The sequence below is a fragment of the Orcinus orca genome, chromosome 1 (genome assembly GCF_937001465.1).
Source record: "Orcinus orca chromosome 1, mOrcOrc1.1, whole genome shotgun sequence".
Classification (NCBI taxonomy): domain Eukaryota; kingdom Metazoa; phylum Chordata; class Mammalia; order Artiodactyla; family Delphinidae; genus Orcinus; species Orcinus orca.
The window spans coordinates 64248856-64270697 of NC_064559.1; positions in this window are offsets into that span (position 1 = coordinate 64248856).

Sequence of the window (21842 nt, forward strand, 5' to 3'; positions counted from 1 at the left end):
CGGCCACAAGGCGGCACAATTTCTCCATTTACAACTCAGGGCATTTGGGCAACAGAGGCTTCCTGGAAATCGTGTTAGTAGGCTGTAAATTAGAGTGGAGTGTGCCAAGGCAAACCCCTAACAGCTTATACCTCCTTACTTCTGGTTTGTTTTTTAAATGTAATTTTTCTTTTTCCTCAGAGCAAATTAGATAAAAATGTTGTGTATGTTCTAGGTGTACAGAATCTGGTTCATTATATCTATGTATCTATCTATTCATCTTTGCCTCCTTTCCCATGGACGTTATTACAGAGTGTTGAGTGGACCTCTCTTGGTATTCCATAGGTCTTTGGTGATTCTAGGTTTCATATGTATTAGTATAGGTCTGACACCCCCATATCCTAATTTATCCATTCCTCCCACCTTTCCGTTTGGTTAAACATAATCTTGATTTCTTAATCCATGAGTGTCCTTTTCTTCGAAGTAAGTTCATGGGTATCATTTTTTAGGTAACACGTATAAGTGATATCATAGGATGTCTTTCTTTCGGTTTCTTTCTCACTTCAAGGTGTGTGATTATCTCTAGGTCCTTCTGTGGTGGTGCAAACAGCACTGTTTCATGCTTTTCCATGGCTCATGTTCCACTGTGTACATGGACCACTTCTTCTCTGTCCATTCATCTGTTGACGGCCATTTTGGTTGCTTCCAAGTCTTGGCTGTGGTAAATATCACCGCAGTGTAGGATTGCCAGCCTGTGTCTTTTGGTTTCTGGTCTTCTCAGGTGATAGGCACAGCAGAGGGTCTACCAGACCATATGGTAGCTCAATTTTTACCTTGAAACGCATGTTCTTTCTGTTCTAACTACTGGCTGTTACCAGTTTGCCGCCCACCAGCAGCTACAGGGTACACAGAGTTCTCTAAAACCCGTTCAGCATGTATTGGTTGTGGACTGTTTTGCTGATGATCATTCTGACTGTTGTGAGGTGAACGTTTTCATAGATTGGATTTGCGTGTCTTTATTAATTTCTGACGTTAAGCATTTTTTCCATGCCCTTGCTTTGGTTAAAGAAAAAGAAAAGAGAAGAAAAGACAAAATGTGTGTAAAATATGCCTGCCTCTTGAAATTGTCTTCTTGAAAGGTTGCCTCTTTTGAAGTCTTTGGTCGATTTTCGACCCCAGAATGTTTTTTTGAGGACAGGTGTGATTTACAGGCCTGCAGTTAAGGTGAATTTTAACTGACCATTTGCACTGGGTTTAAAACTGCTGTTGGAGGAAGGCCAAAATGCTGCAGGATTTCTCCACTCTCAAATCTGGTTACTAGGTCAACAGAGCCTTCCTGGAAGCTGTGTTCCAAGGTTGGAAGGTAGAATGGCATGAGCCAGGAAGAACGCCCATAATTTTATGCCCCATTATTTCTTGTGCATTTTTTTAATATAATCTTTTATGACAGCAAATTTGATTGTAATGTTTGCTTTGTTCTAGGTGTGCAAGATGTGTTTGTTTTTTACACCGAGACATATATGTATTCATCTTGGAATCCATTTGCCATGTAGGTTATGACACAGTGTTGAGTAGTCTTCTCTCGGAATTCTGTAGGTCTCTGGTGAGTATATATTTCACGTGTGTTTGTATACCTCTGTCAACCCCAATATCCTAATATATCCAATCTTTACAGCTTTCCAATTGGTTAAGCATAAGTTTGTTTAATAAATCTGTGATTCCCGTTATCTGTGGAAATATCTTCGTTGGTATCCATTTCTAGGTCACACCTATAATTGATATCATAGGATATGTGTCTTTCGCTTTGTGACTTACTTCAAGTTGTGTGATCACCTCCAGAGTCATCTACGGTTCTTCAAACTGCTTCGTTTCATGTTTTTTCCATGGCTCATATTCCATCTGTACACGTGCCAGTTCTTCTTTGTCCATTCGTATCTTGATGGACTTTTTGGTTGTTTCCATGTCTGGGCGATTGTAATACTGCTGCAGTGCAGTTTTGCCTGAATGTGTCATTCCATTTCCGTCTTCCTAGGTTATAGGCCAAGGAGTGGGCCTGCGGGATCATATGGTATCTCAGTGTTTACCTTTTAAAGGCTGCTCCGTTCTCTTTTCATTTTTTTTTAATAAATTTATTTTATTTATTTATTTTTGGCTGCATTGGGTCTTCGTTGCTGTGCGTGGGCTTTATTTGTGGTGAACAGGGGCTACTCTTTGTTGCAGTGCTCTGGCTTCTCATCGCGGTGGCTTCTCTTGTTGCAGAGCATGGGCTCTAGGTGTGAGGGCTTCAGTAGTTGTGGCTCGTGGGCCCCAGACCGCAGGCTCAGTAGTTGTGGCGCATGGGCTTAGTTGCTCCACGGCATGTGGGATCCTCCCGGACCAGAGCTCGAACCGTGTCCCGTGCGTTGGCAGGCGAACCCCCAACCACTGCGCCACCAGGGAAGTCCCCCGTTCTCTTTTCATTAGTGGCACTTACCAGTTTACGAGCCACTTAAAGGTGAGAGTGCATTTGCTCACAACCTCTTCAGCATGTATTGTTTGTATTTCTTTGCTGAGGGTCATTCTGACTGGTGTGAGCTGATACCATTTTGTGGCTGGATTTGCGTATGTCTAATCATTCCTTATGTTGAGCTTATAGCCATGCATTTTTATTGTTTCTTAAAGAGTGAGTACAGCTTACCTATTCAGCTAGTTTCTTGAAGTATGCGGCATAGTTTGAATTTATTTTGCCATTACCTCCCTCAAGACATTTTGTTGGCAGGTCTCATTTATAGCCCTGCAGTCCTTGTGGATACGAAGTGACCTTTAGCACGGGTTGTAAAACTGCTGTTGCGGCAAACGGCCACAGGGCGGCAGCATTTCTACATTGACTACTCTAGTTACTAGGGAAACAGTACCTTCTGGGAAGTAGTGTTCCTCGGTTGTAAATTAGAGTGGAATGTGCCCGGATAAACACACAAAGCTTATGTCTCCTTAGTTATGTTTGTTTTTTATATTGACTGTATTTATTGTATCGGAGTAATACTCCGTTGTGTACACGCACCACTTCTTTTTCGTGCATTCATCGGTTGATGGACATTTTGGTTGTTCCAAGTCTTGGCTCGGGTAAATAGTGCCGCAGTGTAGGATTGTCAGCCTGTGTCTTTTTGATTCTGGTCTTCTCAGGTGATAGAGCCAGTAGTGGGCCGACCAGATCATATGGTAGCTCAATTTTTACCTCCTTTCTGTTCTCACTACTGGCTGTTACCATTTGACATCCCAGCAGCAGCTAGAGGGTATACAGTTGTCTGAAACCCCTTGAGCATTTATTGTTTAGAGATGTTTTGCTGATGATCATTCTGACTGTTGTCCCGTAAACGTTTTTGTAGATTGCATTTGCATGTCTTTAGTAATTCCTGATGTGGAGCTTTTTCCACGGCCTTTTCTGTTAAACGGAAATAAAGAAAAAGAGAAAGAATGTGAGTTAAATGTGCCTCTTGAAATCGTCTTCTTGAAAGATTGCCCTCTTTTGAATATTTTCGTCGATATTCGAACCCAGGATTGTTTTGGGGGCAGGTGTCATTTACAGAGGTGCAATTCTTGTGGATAGTAAGAGACCCTGAACACTGTGTTTAAAGCTGCTTCTGCAGGAGACAGTCACAAGGCTGTGGCATGTCTCCATTCCCAAATCTGGTTACTAGGGCAAAAGAGCCTTCCTAGGTGTAATGTTCCAACCTGTAAGTTAGAATGGAATGGGCCAGGAAAAGCCCCCATGGGTTTATGTCTCATTACTTCTTGTTGGTTTTCTTAATTTAATTTTTATTTGTTATCACAGCAAATTTGATTACCATGTTTTGTTTGTTCTGGGTGTGCAAGATGTGGTTCTTTTACATATATGCATATTATCTGTTCACCTTCGCATCCATTTCCCATGTGGGTTAGGACACAATGTTGAGTAGTCTTCTCTTGGTATTCCATAGGTCTTTGGTGCTTATATATTTCACATGTGTTGGTGTGTCTCTGTTTCCCGCAATAGGCTAATTTATCCAGTCCTCAAACCTTTCCATTTGGTTAACCATACGTTTGTTGATCGAATCTTTGATTGCCTTGCTCTGTGAAAAATCTTCATTGGTATCAATTTTCAGGTAACACCATTAAGTGATATCATAGGATATGTGTCCTTCGCTTTCTGACTTACTTCATGTTGTGATTACCTCCAGACTCATCTATGGTGCTGCAAACGGCATTGTTTCATTTTTTTCCTTGGCTACTATTCCGTCTGTACATGTACCAGTTCTTCTTTTCCATTCATCTTTGGATGGACTTTTTGGTAGCTTCCCTGTCTTGCCTATTGTCATACTGTTGCAGTGCAGTTTTGCCTGCCTGTGTCTTTCTAATTGTGTCTTCTTAGGTCATAGGCCCAGGAGTGTGCCTGCTGAGTCCTATGGTGCCTCAATGGGTATCTGTTAAAGGCAGCTCCATTCTGTTTTCATTAGTGGCTCTTTCCAGTTTAGTCCCACTTAGAGATGAGGGTACGCCTTTCTCCACAGCCCCTTCAGCATTTACTGTTTGCAGAATTTTTGCTGATGGTCATTCTGACCGGTGTGAGCTGATACGTTTTTGAAGATTGGATTTGCATATCTTTAACATTTCCTCATCATGAGCATTTTTCCATGACTTTGTTGTTGTTGTTGCTGTTAAAAAGAAAAAAAAAAAACCAGTGCGTGTAAAATATACCTCTTGAAATTGTCTTCTTGAAACCTTGCCCTCTTTTGAAACTTTTGGTCGATTTTCGACTGCAGGATTTTTTTTGAAGGCGTGTGTCACTTACAAGTTTGCAATCGTTGTTAATATTGAGTGACCATTAGCACTGGGTTGAATGCTGCTGCTGTGGGAAACGGCCGCACGGCGGCAGCGTTTCTCCTTTCCCAAACCTTGTTACTAGGGCAGCAGAGCCTTCCTGGAACTCGTGTTCCTAGGTTGTAAATTAGAATGGAATGTGCCGGGAAAAAAACGCATAAGTTTATGTCTCAGGACATCTTCTTCATTGTTATAATTTAATTTTTTTAATCAGGGTAATGATTAGAATATTATTTGTTCTAGGTGTACACACTCTGGTTCATTTCTAAAATATATATAGATAGATAGATAGATACATATACACACACACACACACATACATATGTATATTCATGTACAGATCCTCTTCCCATGTAAATTAATACAGAGTGTTCAGTAGACCTCCCTTCGTATATGGTGAGTCTCTTATATATATGTATTTCATATGTATTTGTGTACGTATGGCAGCCCTAACCTTAATTTGCCCATTGCTCCCACCTTTCGTTTTAGATAACCATAGTTGTTTTCTAAGTGTGTGTCTTTCTCTGTGGAAATAAGTTCATTTGTATCAGTTGTTAGATGCCACCCAGAAGTGATATCCTAAGATATTTGTGTTTTGCTTTCCGACTTACCTCATGTTCTGTGATTATCTCTAGCATCATCTATGGTGCTGCAAAGAGCAGTGTTTCATTGTTTTCCACGGCTAATATTCCACTGTGCACATGGACCACTTCTTCTTTGTCCACTCATCTGCTGATGGCCATTTTGGTTGCTTCCATGTCTTGGCTTTTGTGCATATGGCTGCAGTGCACCTTTGCCAGCCTGTGTCTTCTCGACTCTGGTCTGCTCGGGTGAAAGGCCCAGCGGTGGGCCTGCTGGATTGAATGGTACCTCAAGTTTTACTTTGAAACACAGTTCCTTTGTGTTCTCATTATTGGCTCTTACTCCTTTACACCTCAACAGCAGCTAGAGGGTACACAGTTCTCTAAAACCTCTTCAGCATTGATTGTTTGTAGACTTTTTGCTTATGGTCATTCGAGTGGTGTGTGTTGAAACCTTTTCATGGATTAGATTGGCATGAGTCTAATAATTCCTGATGTTGAGCTTGTATCCATTTCCCTTTTTATTTGTAAAGAGTGTGTAAATCTTACCTCTCATAGGATCTTCTTGAAAACTTTGCTCTCTTGTAAGTTTTTTGGCCACTCCCTACCTCAGAACATTTTTGTGAGGGCAGGTGTCCTTTACAGCCCTGAGTCCCTGTGAGTATAAAGTGACCATCAGCCGTGGTTTAAAGCCGCTCTTGCGGGAAACGGCCACAAGGCGGCACAATTTCTCCATTTACAACTCAGGGCATTTGGGCAACAGAGGCTTCCTGGAAATCGTGTTAGTAGGCTGTAAATTAGAGTGGAGTGTGCCAAGGCAAACCCCTAACAGCTTATACCTCCTTACTTCTGGTTTGTTTTTTAAATGTAATTTTTCTTTTTCCTCAGAGCAAATTAGATAAAAATGTTGTGTATGTTCTAGGTGTACAGAATCTGGTTCATTATATCTATGTATCTATCTATTCATCTTTGCCTCCTTTCCCATGGACGTTATTACAGAGTGTTGAGTGGACCTCTCTTGGTATTCCATAGGTCTTTGGTGATTCTAGGTTTCATATGTATTAGTATAGGTCTGACACCCCCATATCCTAATTTATCCATTCCTCCCACCTTTCCGTTTGGTTAAACATAATCTTGATTTCTTAATCCATGAGTGTCCTTTTCTTCGAAGTAAGTTCATGGGTATCATTTTTTAGGTAACACGTATAAGTGATATCATAGGATGTCTTTCTTTCGGTTTCTTTCTCACTTCAAGGTGTGTGATTATCTCTAGGTCCTTCTGTGGTGGTGCAAACAGCACTGTTTCATGCTTTTCCATGGCTCATGTTCCACTGTGTACATGGACCACTTCTTCTCTGTCCATTCATCTGTTGACGGCCATTTTGGTTGCTTCCAAGTCTTGGCTGTGGTAAATATCACCGCAGTGTAGGATTGCCAGCCTGTGTCTTTTGGTTTCTGGTCTTCTCAGGTGATAGGCACAGCAGAGGGTCTACCAGACCATATGGTAGCTCAATTTTTACCTTGAAACGCATGTTCTTTCTGTTCTAACTACTGGCTGTTACCAGTTTACCGCCCACCAGCAGCTACAGGGTACACAGAGTTCTCTAAAACCCGTTCAGCATGTATTGGTTGTGGACTGTTTTGCTGATGATCATTCTGACTGTTGTGAGGTGAACGTTTTCATAGATTGGATTTGCGTGTCTTTATTAATTTCTGACGTTAAGCATTTTTTCCATGCCCTTGCTTTGGTTAAAGAAAAAGAAAAGAGAAGAAAAGACAAAATGTGTGTAAAATATGCCTGCCTCTTGAAATTGTCTTCTTGAAAGGTTGCCTCTTTTGAAGTCTTTGGTCGATTTTCGACCCCAGAATGTTTTTTTGAGGACAGGTGTGATTTACAGGCCTGCAGTTAAGGTGAATTTTAACTGACCATTTGCACTGGGTTTAAAACTGCTGTTGGAGGAAGGCCAAAATGCTGCAGGATTTCTCCACTCTCAAATCTGGTTACTAGGTCAACAGAGCCTTCCTGGAAGCTGTGTTCCAAGGTTGGAAGGTAGAATGGCATGAGCCAGGAAGAACGCCCATAATTTTATGCCCCATTATTTCTTGTGCATTTTTTTAATATAATCTTTTATGACAGCAAATTTGATTGTAATGTTTGCTTTGTTCTAGGTGTGCAAGATGTGTTTGTTTTTTACACCGAGACATATATGTATTCATCTTGGAATCCATTTGCCATGTAGGTTATGACACAGTGTTGAGTAGTCTTCTCTCGGAATTCTGTAGGTCTCTGGTGAGTATATATTTCACGTGTGTTTGTATACCTCTGTCAACCCCAATATCCTAATATATCCAATCTTTACAGCTTTCCAATTGGTTAAACATAAGTTTGTTTAATAAATCTGTGATTCCCGTTATCTGTGGAAATATCTTCGTTGGTATCCATTTCTAGGTCACACCTATAATTGATATCATAGGATATGTGTCTTTCGCTTTGTGACTTACTTCAAGTTGTGTGATCACCTCCAGAGTCATCTGCGGTTCTTCAAACTGCTTCGTTTCATGTTTTTTCCATGGCTCATATTCCATCTGTACACGTGCCAGTTCTTCTTTGTCCATTCGTATCTTGATGGACTTTTTGGTTGTTTCCATGTCTGGGCGATTGTAATACTGCTGCAGTGCAGTTTTGCCTGAATGTGTCATTCCATTTCCGTCTTCCTAGGTTATAGGCCAAGGAGTGGGCCTGCGGGATCATATGGTATCTCAGTGTTTACCTTTTAAAGGCTGCTCCGTTCTCTTTTCATTTTTTTTTATAAATTTATTTTATTTATTTATTTTTGGCTGCATTGGGTCTTCGTTGCTGTGCGTGGGCTTTATTTGTGGTGAACAGGGGCTACTCTTTGTTGCAGTGCTCTGGCTTCTCATCGCGGTGGCTTCTCTTGTTGCAGAGCATGGGCTCTAGGTGTGAGGGCTTCAGTAGTTGTGGCTCGTGGGCCCCAGACCGCAGGCTCAGTAGTTGTGGCGCATGGGCTTAGTTGCTCCACGGCATGTGGGATCCTCCCGGACCAGAGCTCGAACCGTGTCCCGTGCGTTGGCAGGCGAACCCCCAACCACTGCGCCACCAGGGAAGTCCCCCGTTCTCTTTTCATTAGTGGCACTTACCAGTTTACGAGCCACTTAAAGGTGAGAGTGCATTTGCTCACAACCTCTTCAGCATGTATTGTTTGTATTTCTTTGCTGAGGGTCATTCTGACTGGTGTGAGCTGATACCATTTTGTGGCTGGATTTGCATATGTCTAATAATTCCTTATATTGAGCTTATTGCCATGCATTTTTTATTGCTTTTTAAAGAGTGAGCACAGCTTACCTATTCAGCTAGTTTCTTGAAGTATGCGGCATAGTTTGAATTTATTTTGCCATTACCTCCCTCAACACATTTTGCTGGCAGGTGTCATTTATAGCCCTGCAGTCCTTGTGAATTCGAAGTGACCTTTAGCACAGGTTGTAAAACTGCTGTTGTGGCAAACGGCCACAGGGCGGCAGCATTTCTACATTGCCCTCTGTAGTTACTAGGGAAACAGTACCTTCTGGGAAGTAGTGTTCCTTGGTTGTAAATTAGAGTGGAATGTGCCCGGATAAACACACAAAGCTTATGTCTCCTTAGTTATGTTTGTTTTTTATATTGACTGTATTTATTGTATCGGAGTAATACTCCGTTGTGTACACGGACCACTTCTTTTTCGTGCATTCATCGGTTGATGGACATTTTGGTTGTTCCAAGTCGTGGCTCGGGTAAATAGTGCTGCAGTGTAGGATTGTCAGCCTGTGTCTTTTTGATTCTGGTCTTCTCAGGTGACAGAGCCAGTGGTGGGCCGACCAGATCATATGGTAGCTCAATTTTTACCTCCTTTCTGTTCTCACTACTGGCTGTTACCATTTGACATCCCAGCAGCAGCTAGAGGGTATACAGTTGTCTAAAACCCCTTGAGCATTTATTGTTTGGAGATTTTCTGCTGATGATCATTCTGTTGTCCCGTAAACGTTTTTGTAGATTGCATTTGCATGTCTTTAGTAATTCCTGATGTGGAGCTTTTTCCACGGCCTTTTCTGTTAAACGGAAATAAAGAAAAAGAGAAAGAATGTGAGTTAAATGTGCCTCTTGAAATCGTCTTCTTGAAAGATTGCCCTCTTTTGAATATTTTCGTCGATATTCGAACCCAGGATTGTTTTGGGGGCAGGTGTCATTTACAGAGGTGCAATTCTTGTGGATAGTAAGAGACCCTGAACACTGTGTTTAAAGCTGCTTCGGCAGGAGACAGTCACAAGGCTGTGGCATGTCTCCATTCCCAAATCTGGTTACTAGGGCAAAAGAGCCTTCCTAGGTGTAATGTTCCAACCTGTAAGTTAGAATGGAATGGGCCAGGAAAAGCCCCCATGGGTTTATGTCTCATTACTTCTTGTTGGTTTTCTTAATTTAATTTTTATTTGTTATCACAGCAAATTTGATTACCATGTTTTGTTTGTTCTGGGTGTGCAAGATGTGGTTCTTTTACATATATGCATATTATCTGTTCACCTTCGCATCCATTTCCCATGTGGGTTAGGACACAATGTTGAGTAGTCTTCTCTTGGTATTCCATAGGTCTTTGGTGCTTATATATTTCACATGTGTTGGTGTGTCTCTGTTTCCCGCAATAGGCTAATTTATCCAGTCCTCAAACCTTTCCATTTGGTTAACCATACGTTTGTTGATCGAATCTTTGATTGCCTTGCTCTGTGAAAAATCTTCATTGGTATCAATTTTCAGGTAACACCATTAAGTGATATCATAGGATATGTGTCCTTCGCTTTCTGACTTACTTCATGTTGTGATTACCTCCAGACTCATCTATGGTGCTGCAAACGGCATTGTTTCATTTTTTTCCTTGGCTACTATTCCGTCTGTACATGTACCAGTTCTTCTTTTCCATTCATCTTTGGATGGACTTTTTGGTAGCTTCCCTGTCTTGCCTATTGTCATACTGTTGCAGTGCAGTTTTGCCTGCCTGTGTCTTTCTAATTGTGTCTTCTTAGGTCATAGGCCCAGGAGTGTGCCTGCTGAGTCCTATGGTGCCTCAATGGGTATCTGTTAAAGGCAGCTCCATTCTGTTTTCATTAGTGGCTCTTTCCAGTTTAGTCCCACTTAGAGATGAGGGTACGCCTTTCTCCACAGCCCCTTCAGCATTTACTGTTTGCAGAATTTTTGCTGATGGTCATTCTGACCGGTGTGAGCTGATACGTTTTTGAAGATTGGATTTGCATATCTTTAACATTTCCTCATCATGAGCATTTTTCCATGACTTTGTTGTTGTTGTTGCTGTTAAAAAGAAAAAAAAAAAACCAGTGCGTGTAAAATATACCTCTTGAAATTGTCTTCTTGAAACCTTGCCCTCTTTTGAAACTTTTGGTCGATTTTCGACTGCAGGATTTTTTTTGAAGGCGTGTGTCACTTACAAGTTTGCAATCGTTGTTAATATTGAGTGACCATTAGCACTGGGTTGAATGCTGCTGCTGTGGGAAACGGCCGCACGGCGGCAGCGTTTCTCCTTTCCCAAACCTTGTTACTAGGGCAGCAGAGCCTTCCTGGAACTCGTGTTCCTAGGTTGTAAATTAGAATGGAATGTGCCGGGAAAAAAACGCATAAGTTTATGTCTCAGGACATCTTCTTCATTGTTATAATTTAATTTTTTTAATCAGGGTAATGATTAGAATATTATTTGTTCTAGGTGTACACACTCTGGTTCATTTCTAAAATATATATAGATAGATAGATAGATACATATACACACACACACACACATACATATGTATATTCATGTACAGATCCTCTTCCCATGTAAATTAATACAGAGTGTTCAGTAGACCTCCCTTCGTATATGGTGAGTCTCTTATATATATGTATTTCATATGTATTTGTGTACGTATGGCAGCCCTAACCTTAATTTGCCCATTGCTCCCACCTTTCGTTTTAGATAACCATAGTTGTTTTCTAAGTGTGTGTCTTTCTCTGTGGAAATAAGTTCATTTGTATCAGTTGTTAGATGCCACCCAGAAGTGATATCCTAAGATATTTGTGTTTTGCTTTCCGACTTACCTCATGTTCTGTGATTATCTCTAGCATCATCTATGGTGCTGCAAAGAGCAGTGTTTCATTGTTTTCCACGGCTAATATTCCACTGTGCACATGGACCACTTCTTCTTTGTCCACTCATCTGCTGATGGCCATTTTGGTTGCTTCCATGTCTTGGCTTTTGTGCGTATGGCTGCAGTGCACCTTTGCCAGCCTGTGTCTTCTCGACTCTGGTCTGCTCGGGTGAAAGGCCCAGCGGTGGGCCTGCTGGATTGAATGGTACCTCAAGTTTTACTTTGAAACACAGTTCCTTTGTGTTCTCATTATTGGCTCTTACTCCTTTACACCTCAACAGCAGCTAGAGGGTACACAGTTCTCTAAAACCTCTTCAGCATTGATTGTTTGTAGACTTTTTGCTTATGGTCATTCGAGTGGTGTGTGTTGAAACCTTTTCATGGATTAGATTGGCATGAGTCTAATAATTCCTGATGTTGAGCTTGTATCCATTTCCCTTTTTATTTGTAAAGAGTGTGTAAATCTTACCTCTCATAGGATCTTCTTGAAAACTTTGCTCTCTTTTAAGTTTTTTGGCCACTCCCTACCTCAGAACATTTTTGTGAGGGCAGGTGTCCTTTACAGCCCTGAGTCCCTGTGAGTATAAAGTGACCATCAGCCGTGGTTTAAAGCCACTCTTGCGGGAAACGGCCACAAGGCGGCACAATTTCTCCATTTACAACTCAGGGCATTTGGGCAACAGAGGCTTCCTGGAAATCGTGTTAGTAGGCTGTAAATTAGAGTGGAGTGTGCCAAGGCAAACCCCTAACAGCTTATATCTCCTTACTTCTGGTTTGTTTTTTAAATGTAATTTTTCTTTTTCCTCAGAGCAAATTAGATAAAAATGTTGTGTATGTTCTAGGTGTACAGAATCTGGTTCATTATATCTATGTATCTATCTATTCATCTTTGCCTCCTTTCCCATGGACGTTATTACAGAGTGTTGAGTGGACCTCTCTTGGTATTCCATAGGTCTTTGGTGATTCTAGGTTTCATATGTATTAGTATAGGTCTGACACCCCCATATCCTAATTTATCCATTCCTCCCACCTTTCCGTTTGGTTAAACATAATCTTGATTTCTTAATCCATGAGTGTCCTTTTCTTCGAAGTAAGTTCATGGGTATCATTTTTTAGGTAACACGTATAAGTGATATCATAGGATGTCTTTCTTTCGGTTTCTTTCTCACTTCAAGGTGTGTGATTATCTCTAGGTCCTTCTGTGGTGGTGCAAACAGCACTGTTTCATGCTTTTCCATGGCTCATGTTCCACTGTGTACATGGACCACTTCTTCTCTGTCCATTCATCTGTTGACGGCCATTTTGGTTGCTTCCAAGTCTTGGCTGTGGTAAATATCACCGCAGTGTAGGATTGCCAGCCTGTGTCTTTTGGTTTCTGGTCTTCTCAGGTGATAGGCACAGCAGAGGGTCTACCAGACCATATGGTAGCTCAATTTTTACCTTGAAACGCATGTTCTTTCTGTTCTAACTACTGGCTGTTACCAGTTTGCCGCCCACCAGCAGCTACAGGGTACACAGAGTTCTCTAAAACCCGTTCAGCATGTATTGGTTGTGGACTGTTTTGCTGATGATCATTCTGACTGTTGTGAGGTGAACGTTTTCATAGATTGGATTTGCGTGTCTTTATTAATTTCTGACGTTAAGCATTTTTTCCATGCCCTTGCTTTGGTTAAAGAAAAAGAAAAGAGAAGAAAAGACAAAATGTGTGTAAAATATGCCTGCCTCTTGAAATTGTCTTCTTGAAAGGTTGCCTCTTTTGAAGTCTTTGGTCGATTTTCGACCCCAGAATGTTTTTTTGAGGACAGGTGTGATTTACAGGCCTGCAGTTAAGGTGAATTTTAACTGACCATTTGCACTGGGTTTAAAACTGCTGTTGGAGGAAGGCCAAAATGCTGCAGGATTTCTCCACTCTCAAATCTGGTTACTAGGTCAACAGAGCCTTCCTGGAAGCTGTGTTCCAAGGTTGGAAGGTAGAATGGCATGAGCCAGGAAGAACGCCCATAATTTTATGCCCCATTATTTCTTGTGCATTTTTTTAATATAATCTTTTATGACAGCAAATTTGATTGTAATGTTTGCTTTGTTCTAGGTGTGCAAGATGTGTTTGTTTTTTACACCGAGACATATATGTATTCATCTTGGAATCCATTTGCCATGTAGGTTATGACACAGTGTTGAGTAGTCTTCTCTCGGAATTCTGTAGGTCTCTGGTGAGTATATATTTCACGTGTGTTTGTATACCTCTGTCAACCCCAATATCCTAATATATCCAGTCTTTACAGCTTTCCAATTGGTTAAGCATAAGTTTGTTTAATAAATCTGTGATTCCCGTTATCTGTGGAAATATCTTCGTTGGTATCCATTTCTAGGTCACACCTATAATTGATATCATAGGATATGTGTCTTTCGCTTTGTGACTTACTTCAAGTTGTGTGATCACCTCCAGAGTCATCTACGGTTCTTCAAACTGCTTCGTTTCATGTTTCTTCCATGGCTCATATTCCATCTGTACACGTGCCAGTTCTTCTTTGTCCATTCGTATCTTGATGGACTTTTTGGTTGTTTCCATGTCTGGGCGATTGTAATACTGCTGCAGTGCAGTTTTGCCTGAATGTGTCATTCCATTTCCGTCTTCCTAGGTTATAGGCCAAGGAGTGGGCCTGCGGGATCATATGGTATCTCAGTGTTTACCTTTTAAAGGCTGCTCCGTTCTCTTTTCATTTTTGTTTTATAAATTTATTTTATTTATTTATTTTTGGCTGCATTGGGTCTTCGTTGCTGTGCGTGGGCTTTATTTGTGGTGAACAGGGGCTACTCTTTGTTGCAGTGCTCTGGCTTCTCATCGCGGTGGCTTCTCTTGTTGCAGAGCATGGGCTCTAGGTGTGAGGGCTTCAGTAGTTGTGGCTCGTGGGCCCCAGACCGCAGGCTCAGTAGTTGTGGCGCATGGGCTTAGTTGCTCCACGGCATGTGGGATCCTCCCGGACCAGAGCTCGAACCGTGTTCCGTGCGTTGGCAGGCGAACCCCCAACCACTGCGCCACCAGGGAAGTCCCCCGTTCTCTTTTCATTAGTGGCACTTACCAGTTTACGAGCCACTTAAAGGTGAGAGTGCATTTGCTCACAACCTCTTCAGCATGTATTGTTTGTATTTCTTTGCTGAGGGTCATTCTGACTGGTGTGAGCTGATACCATTTTGTGGCTGGATTTGCGTATGTCTAATCATTCCTTATGTTGAGCTTATAGCCATGCATTTTTATTGTTTCTTAAAGAGTGAGTACAGCTTACCTATTCAGCTAGTTTCTTGAAGTATGCGGCATAGTTTGAATTTATTTTGCCATTACCTCCCTCAAGACATTTTGTTGGCAGGTCTCATTTATAGCCCTGCAGTCCTTGTGGATACGAAGTGACCTTTAGCACGGGTTGTAAAACTGCTGTTGCGGCAAACGGCCACAGGGCGGCAGCATTTCTACATTGACTACTCTAGTTACTAGGGAAACAGTACCTTCTGGGAAGTAGTGTTCCTCGGTTGTAAATTAGAGTGGAATGTGCCCGGATAAACACACAAAGCTTATGTCTCCTTAGTTATGTTTGTTTTTTATATTGACTGTATTTATTGTATCGGAGTAATACTCCGTTGTGTACACGCACCACTTCTTTTTCGTGCATTCATCGGTTGATGGACATTTTGGTTGTTCCAAGTCTTGGCTCGGGTAAATAGTGCCGCAGTGTAGGATTGTCAGCCTGTGTCTTTTTGATTCTGGTCTTCTCAGGTGATAGAGCCAGTAGTGGGCCGACCAGATCATATGGTAGCTCAATTTTTACCTCCTTTCTGTTCTCACTACTGGCTGTTACCATTTGACATCCCAGCAGCAGCTAGAGGGTATACAGTTGTCTGAAACCCCTTGAGCATTTATTGTTTAGAGATGTTTTGCTGATGATCATTCTGACTGTTGTCCCGTAAACGTTTTTGTAGATTGCATTTGCATGTCTTTAGTAATTCCTGATGTGGAGCTTTTTCCACGGCCTTTTCTGTTAAACGGAAATAAAGAAAAAGAGAAAGAATGTGAGTTAAATGTGCCTCTTGAAATCGTCTTCTTGAAAGATTGCCCTCTTTTGAATATTTTCGTCGATATTCGAACCCAGGATTGTTTTGGGGGCAGGTGTCATTTACAGAGGTGCAATTCTTGTGGATAGTAAGAGACCCTGAACACTGTGTTTAAAGCTGCTTCTGCAGGAGACAGTCACAAGGCTGTGGCATGTCTCCATTCCCAAATCTGGTTACTAGGGCAAAAGAGCCTTCCTAGGTGTAATGTTCCAACCTGTAAGTTAGAATGGAATGGGCCAGGAAAAGCCCCCATGGGTTTATGTCTCATTACTTCTTGTTGGTTTTCTTAATTTAATTTTTATTTGTTATCACAGCAAATTTGATTACCATGTTTTGTTTGTTCTGGGTGTGCAAGATGTGGTTCTTTTACATATATGCATATTATCTGTTCACCTTCGCATCCATTTCCCATGTGGGTTAGGACACAATGTTGAGTAGTCTTCTCTTGGTATTCCATAGGTCTTTGGTGCTTATATATTTCACATGTGTTGGTGTGTCTCTGTTTCCCGCAATAGGCTAATTTATCCAGTCCTCAAACCTTTCCATTTGGTTAACCATACGTTTGTTGATCGAATCTTTGATTGCCTTGCTCTGTGAAAAATCTTCATTGGTATCAATTTTCAGGTAACACCATTAAGTGATATCATAGGATATGTGTCCTTCGCTTTCTGACTTACTTCATGTTGTGATTACCTCCAGACTCATCTATGGTGCTGCAAACGGCATTGTTTCATTTTTTTCCTTGGCTACTATTCCGTCTGTACATGTACCAGTTCTTCTTTTCCATTCATCTTTGGATGGACTTTTTGGTAGCTTCCCTGTCTTGCCTATTGTCATACTGTTGCAGTGCAGTTTTGCCTGCCTGTGTCTTTCTAATTGTGTCTTCTTAGGTCATAGGCCCAGGAGTGTGCCTGCTGAGTCCTATGGTGCCTCAATGGGTATCTGTTAAAGGCAGCTCCATTCTGTTTTCATTAGTGGCTCTTTCCAGTTTAGTCCCACTTAGAGATGAGGGTACGCCTTTCTCCACAGCCCCTTCAGCATTTACTGTTTGCAGAATTTTTGCTGATGGTCATTCTGACCGGTGTGAGCTGATACGTTTTTGAAGATTGGATTTGCATATCTTTAACATTTCCTCATCATGAGCATTTTTCCATGACTTTGTTGTTGTTGTTGCTGTTAAAAAGAAAAAAAAAAAACCAGTGCGTGTAAAATATACCTCTTGAAATTGTCTTCTTGAAACCTTGCCCTCTTTTGAAACTTTTGGTCGATTTTCGACTGCAGGATTTTTTTTGAAGGCGTGTGTCACTTACAAGTTTGCAATCGTTGTTAATATTGAGTGACCATTAGCACTGGGTTGAATGCTGCTGCTGTGGGAAACGGCCGCACGGCGGCAGCGTTTCTCCTTTCCCAAACCTTGTTACTAGGGCAGCAGAGCCTTCCTGGAACTCGTGTTCCTAGGTTGTAAATTAGAATGGAATGTGCCGGGAAAAAAACGCATAAGTTTATGTCTCAGGACATCTTCTTCATTGTTATAATTTAATTTTTTTAATCAGGGTAATGATTAGAATATTATTTGTTCTAGGTGTACACACTCTGGTTCATTTCTAAAATATATATAGATAGATAGATAGATACATATACACACACACACACACACATACATATGTATATTCATGTACAGATCCTCTTCCCATGTAAATTAATACAGAGTGTTCAGTAGACCTCCCTTCGTATATGGTGAGTCTCTTATATATATGTATTTCATATGTATTTGTGTACGTATGGCAGCCCTAACCTTAATTTGCCCATTGCTCCCACCTTTCGTTTTAGATAACCATAGTTGTTTTCTAAGTGTGTGTCTTTCTCTGTGGAAATAAGTTCATTTGTATCAGTTGTTAGATGCCACCCAGAAGTGATATCCTAAGATATTTGTGTTTTGCTTTCCGACTTACCTCATGTTCTGTGATTATCTCTAGCATCATCTATGGTGCTGCAAAGAGCAGTGTTTCATTGTTTTCCACGGCTAATATTCCACTGTGCACATGGACCACTTCTTCTTTGTCCACTCATCTGCTGATGGCCATTTTGGTTGCTTCCATGTCTTGGCTTTTGTGCATATGGCTGCAGTGCACCTTTGCCAGCCTGTGTCTTCTCGACTCTGGTCTGCTCGGGTGAAAGGCCCAGCGGTGGGCCTGCTGGATTGAATGGTACCTCAAGTTTTACTTTGAAACACAGTTCCTTTGTGTTCTCATTATTGGCTCTTACTCCTTTACACCTCAACAGCAGCTAGAGGGTACACAGTTCTCTAAAACCTCTTCAGCATTGATTGTTTGTAGACTTTTTGCTTATGGTCATTCGAGTGGTGTGTGTTGAAACCTTTTCATGGATTAGATTGGCATGAGTCTAATAATTCCTGATGTTGAGCTTGTATCCATTTCCCTTTTTATTTGTAAAGAGTGTGTAAATCTTACCTCTCATAGGATCTTCTTGAAAACTTTGCTCTCTTGTAAGTTTTTTGGCCACTCCCTACCTCAGAACATTTTTGTGAGGGCAGGTGTCCTTTACAGCCCTGAGTCCCTGTGAGTATAAAGTGACCATCAGCCGTGGTTTAAAGCCGCTCTTGCGGGAAACGGCCACAAGGCGGCACAATTTCTCCATTTACAACTCAGGGCATTTGGGCAACAGAGGCTTCCTGGAAATCGTGTTAGTAGGCTGTAAATTAGAGTGGAGTGTGCCAAGGCAAACCCCTAACAGCTTATACCTCCTTACTTCTGGTTTGTTTTTTAAATGTAATTTTTCTTTTTCCTCAGAGCAAATTAGATAAAAATGTTGTGTATGTTCTAGGTGTACAGAATCTGGTTCATTATATCTATGTATCTATCTATTCATCTTTGCCTCCTTTCCCATGGACGTTATTACAGAGTGTTGAGTGGACCTCTCTTGGTATTCCATAGGTCTTTGGTGATTCTAGGTTTCATATGTATTAGTATAGGTCTGACACCCCCATATCCTAATTTATCCATTCCTCCCACCTTTCCGTTTGGTTAAACATAATCTTGATTTCTTAATCCATGAGTGTCCTTTTCTTCGAAGTAAGTTCATGGGTATCATTTTTTAGGTAACACGTATAAGTGATATCATAGGATGTCTTTCTTTCGGTTTGTTTCTCACTTCAAGGTGTGTGATTATCTCTAGGTCCTTCTGTGGTGGTGCAAACAGCACTGTTTCATGCTTTTCCATGGCTCATGTTCCACTGTGTACATGGACCACTTCTTCTCTGTCCATTCATCTGTTGACGGCCATTTTGGTTGCTTCCAAGTCTTGGCTGTGGTAAATATCACCGCAGTGTAGGATTGCCAGCCTGTGTCTTTTGGTTTCTGGTCTTCTCAGGTGATAGGCACAGCAGAGGGTCTACCAGACCATATGGTAGCTCAATTTTTACCTTGAAACGCATGTTCTTTCTGTTCTAACTACTGGCTGTTACCAGTTTGCCGCCCACCAGCAGCTACAGGGTACACAGAGTTCTCTAAAACCCGTTCAGCATGTATTGGTTGTGGACTGTTTTGCTGATGATCATTCTGACTGTTGTGAGGTGAACGTTTTCATAGATTGGATTTGCGTGTCTTTATTAATTTCTGACGTTAAGCATTTTTTCCATGCCCTTGCTTTGGTTAAAGAAAAAGAAAAGAGAAGAAAAGACAAAATGTGTGTAAAATATGCCTGCCTCTTGAAATTGTCTTCTTGAAAGGTTGCCTCTTTTGAAGTCTTTGGTCGATTTTCGACCCCAGAATGTTTTTTTGAGGACAGGTGTGATTTACAGGCCTGCAGTTAAGGTGAATTTTAACTGACCATTTGCACTGGGTTTAAAACTGCTGTTGGAGGAAGGCCAAAATGCTGCAGGATTTCTCCACTCTCAAATCTGGTTACTAGGTCAACAGAGCCTTCCTGGAAGCTGTGTTCCAAGGTTGGAAGGTAGAATGGCATGAGCCAGGAAGAACGCCCATAATTTTATGCCCCATTATTTCTTGTGCATTTTTTTAATATAATCTTTTATGACAGCAAATTTGATTGTAATGTTTGCTTTGTTCTAGGTGTGCAAGATGTGTTTGTTTTTTACACCGAGACATATATGTATTCATCTTGGAATCCATTTGCCATGTAGGTTATGACACAGTGTTGAGTAGTCTTCTCTCGGAATTCTGTAGGTCTCTGGTGAGTATATATTTCACGTGTGTTTGTATACCTCTGTCAACCCCAATATCCTAATATATCCAGTCTTTACAGCTTTCCAATTGGTTAAGCATAAGTTTGTTTAATAAATCTGTGATTCCCGTTATCTGTGGAAATATCTTCGTTGGTATCCATTTCTAGGTCACACCTATAATTGATATCATAGGATATGTGTCTTTCGCTTTGTGACTTACTTCAAGTTGTGTGATCACCTCCAGAGTCATCTACGGTTCTTCAAACTGCTTCGTTTCATGTTTCTTCCATGGCTCATATTCCATCTGTACACGTGCCAGTTCTTCTTTGTCCATTCGTATCTTGATGGACTTTTTGGTTGTTTCCATGTCTGGGCGATTGTAATACTGCTGCAGTGCAGTTTTGCCTGAATGTGTCATTCCATTTCCGTCTTCCTAGGTTATAGGCCAAGGAGTGGGCCTGCGGGATCATATGGTATCTCAGTGTTTACCTTTTAAAGGCTGCTCCGTTCTCTTTTCATTTTTGTTTTATAAATTTATTTTATTTATTTATTTTTGGCTGCATTGGGTCTTCGTTGCTGTGCGTGGGCTTTATTTGTGGTGAACAGGGGCTACTCTTTGTTGCAGTGCTCTGGCTTCTCATCGCGGTGGCTTCTCTTGTTGCAGAGCATGGGCTCTAGGTGTGAGGGCTTCAGTAGTTGTGGCTCGTGGGCCCCAGACCGCAGGCTCAGTAGTTGTGGCGCATGGGCTTAGTTGCTCCACGGCATGTGGGATCCTCCCGGACCAGAGCTCGAACCGTGTCCCGTGCGTTGGCAGGCGAACCCCCAACCACTGCGCCACCAGGGAAGTCCCCCGTTCTCTTTTCATTAGTGGCACTTACCAGTTTACGAGCCACTTAAAGGTGAGAGTGCATTTGCTCACAACCTCTTCAGCATGTATTGTTTGTATTTCTTTGCTGAGGGTCATTCTGACTGGTGTGAGCTGATACCATTTTGTGGCTGGATTTGCGTATGTCTAATCATTCCTTATGTTGAGCTTATAGCCATGCATTTTTATTGTTTCTTAAAGAGTGAGTACAGCTTACCTATTCAGCTAGTTTCTTGAAGTATGCGGCATAGTTTGAATTTATTTTGCCATTACCTCCCTCAAGACATTTTGTTGGCAGGTCTCATTTATAGCCCTGCAGTCCTTGTGGATACGAAGTGACCTTTAGCACGGGTTGTAAAACTGCTGTTGCGGCAAACGGCCACAGGGCGGCAGCATTTCTACATTGACTACTCTAGTTACTAGGGAAACAGTACCTTCTGGGAAGTAGTGTTCCTCGGTTGTAAATTAGAGTGGAATGTGCCCGGATAAACACACAAAGCTTATGTCTCCTTAGTTATGTTTGTTTTTTATATTGACTGTATTTATTGTATCGGAGTAATACTCCGTTGTGTACACGCACCACTTCTTTTTCGTGCATTCATCGGTTGATGGACATTTTGGTTGTTCCAAGTCTTGGCTCGGGTAAATAGTGCCGCAGTGTAGGATTGTCAGCCTGTGTCTTTTTGATTCTGGTCTTCTCAGGTGATAGAGCCAGTAGTGGGCCGACCAGATCATATGGTAGCTCAATTTTTACCTCCTTTCTGTTCTCACTACTGGCTGTTACCATTTGACATCCCAGCAGCAGCTAGAGGGTATACAGTTGTCTGAAACCCCTTGAGCATTTATTGTTTAGAGATGTTTTGCTGATGATCATTCTGACTGTTGTCCCGTAAACGTTTTTGTAGATTGCATTTGCATGTCTTTAGTAATTCCTGATGTGGAGCTTTTTCCACGGCCTTTTCTGTTAAACGGAAATAAAGAAAAAGAGAAAGAATGTGAGTTAAATGTGCCTCTTGAAATCGTCTTCTTGAAAGATTGCCCTCTTTTGAATATTTTCGTCGATATTCGAACCCAGGATTGTTTTGGGGGCAGG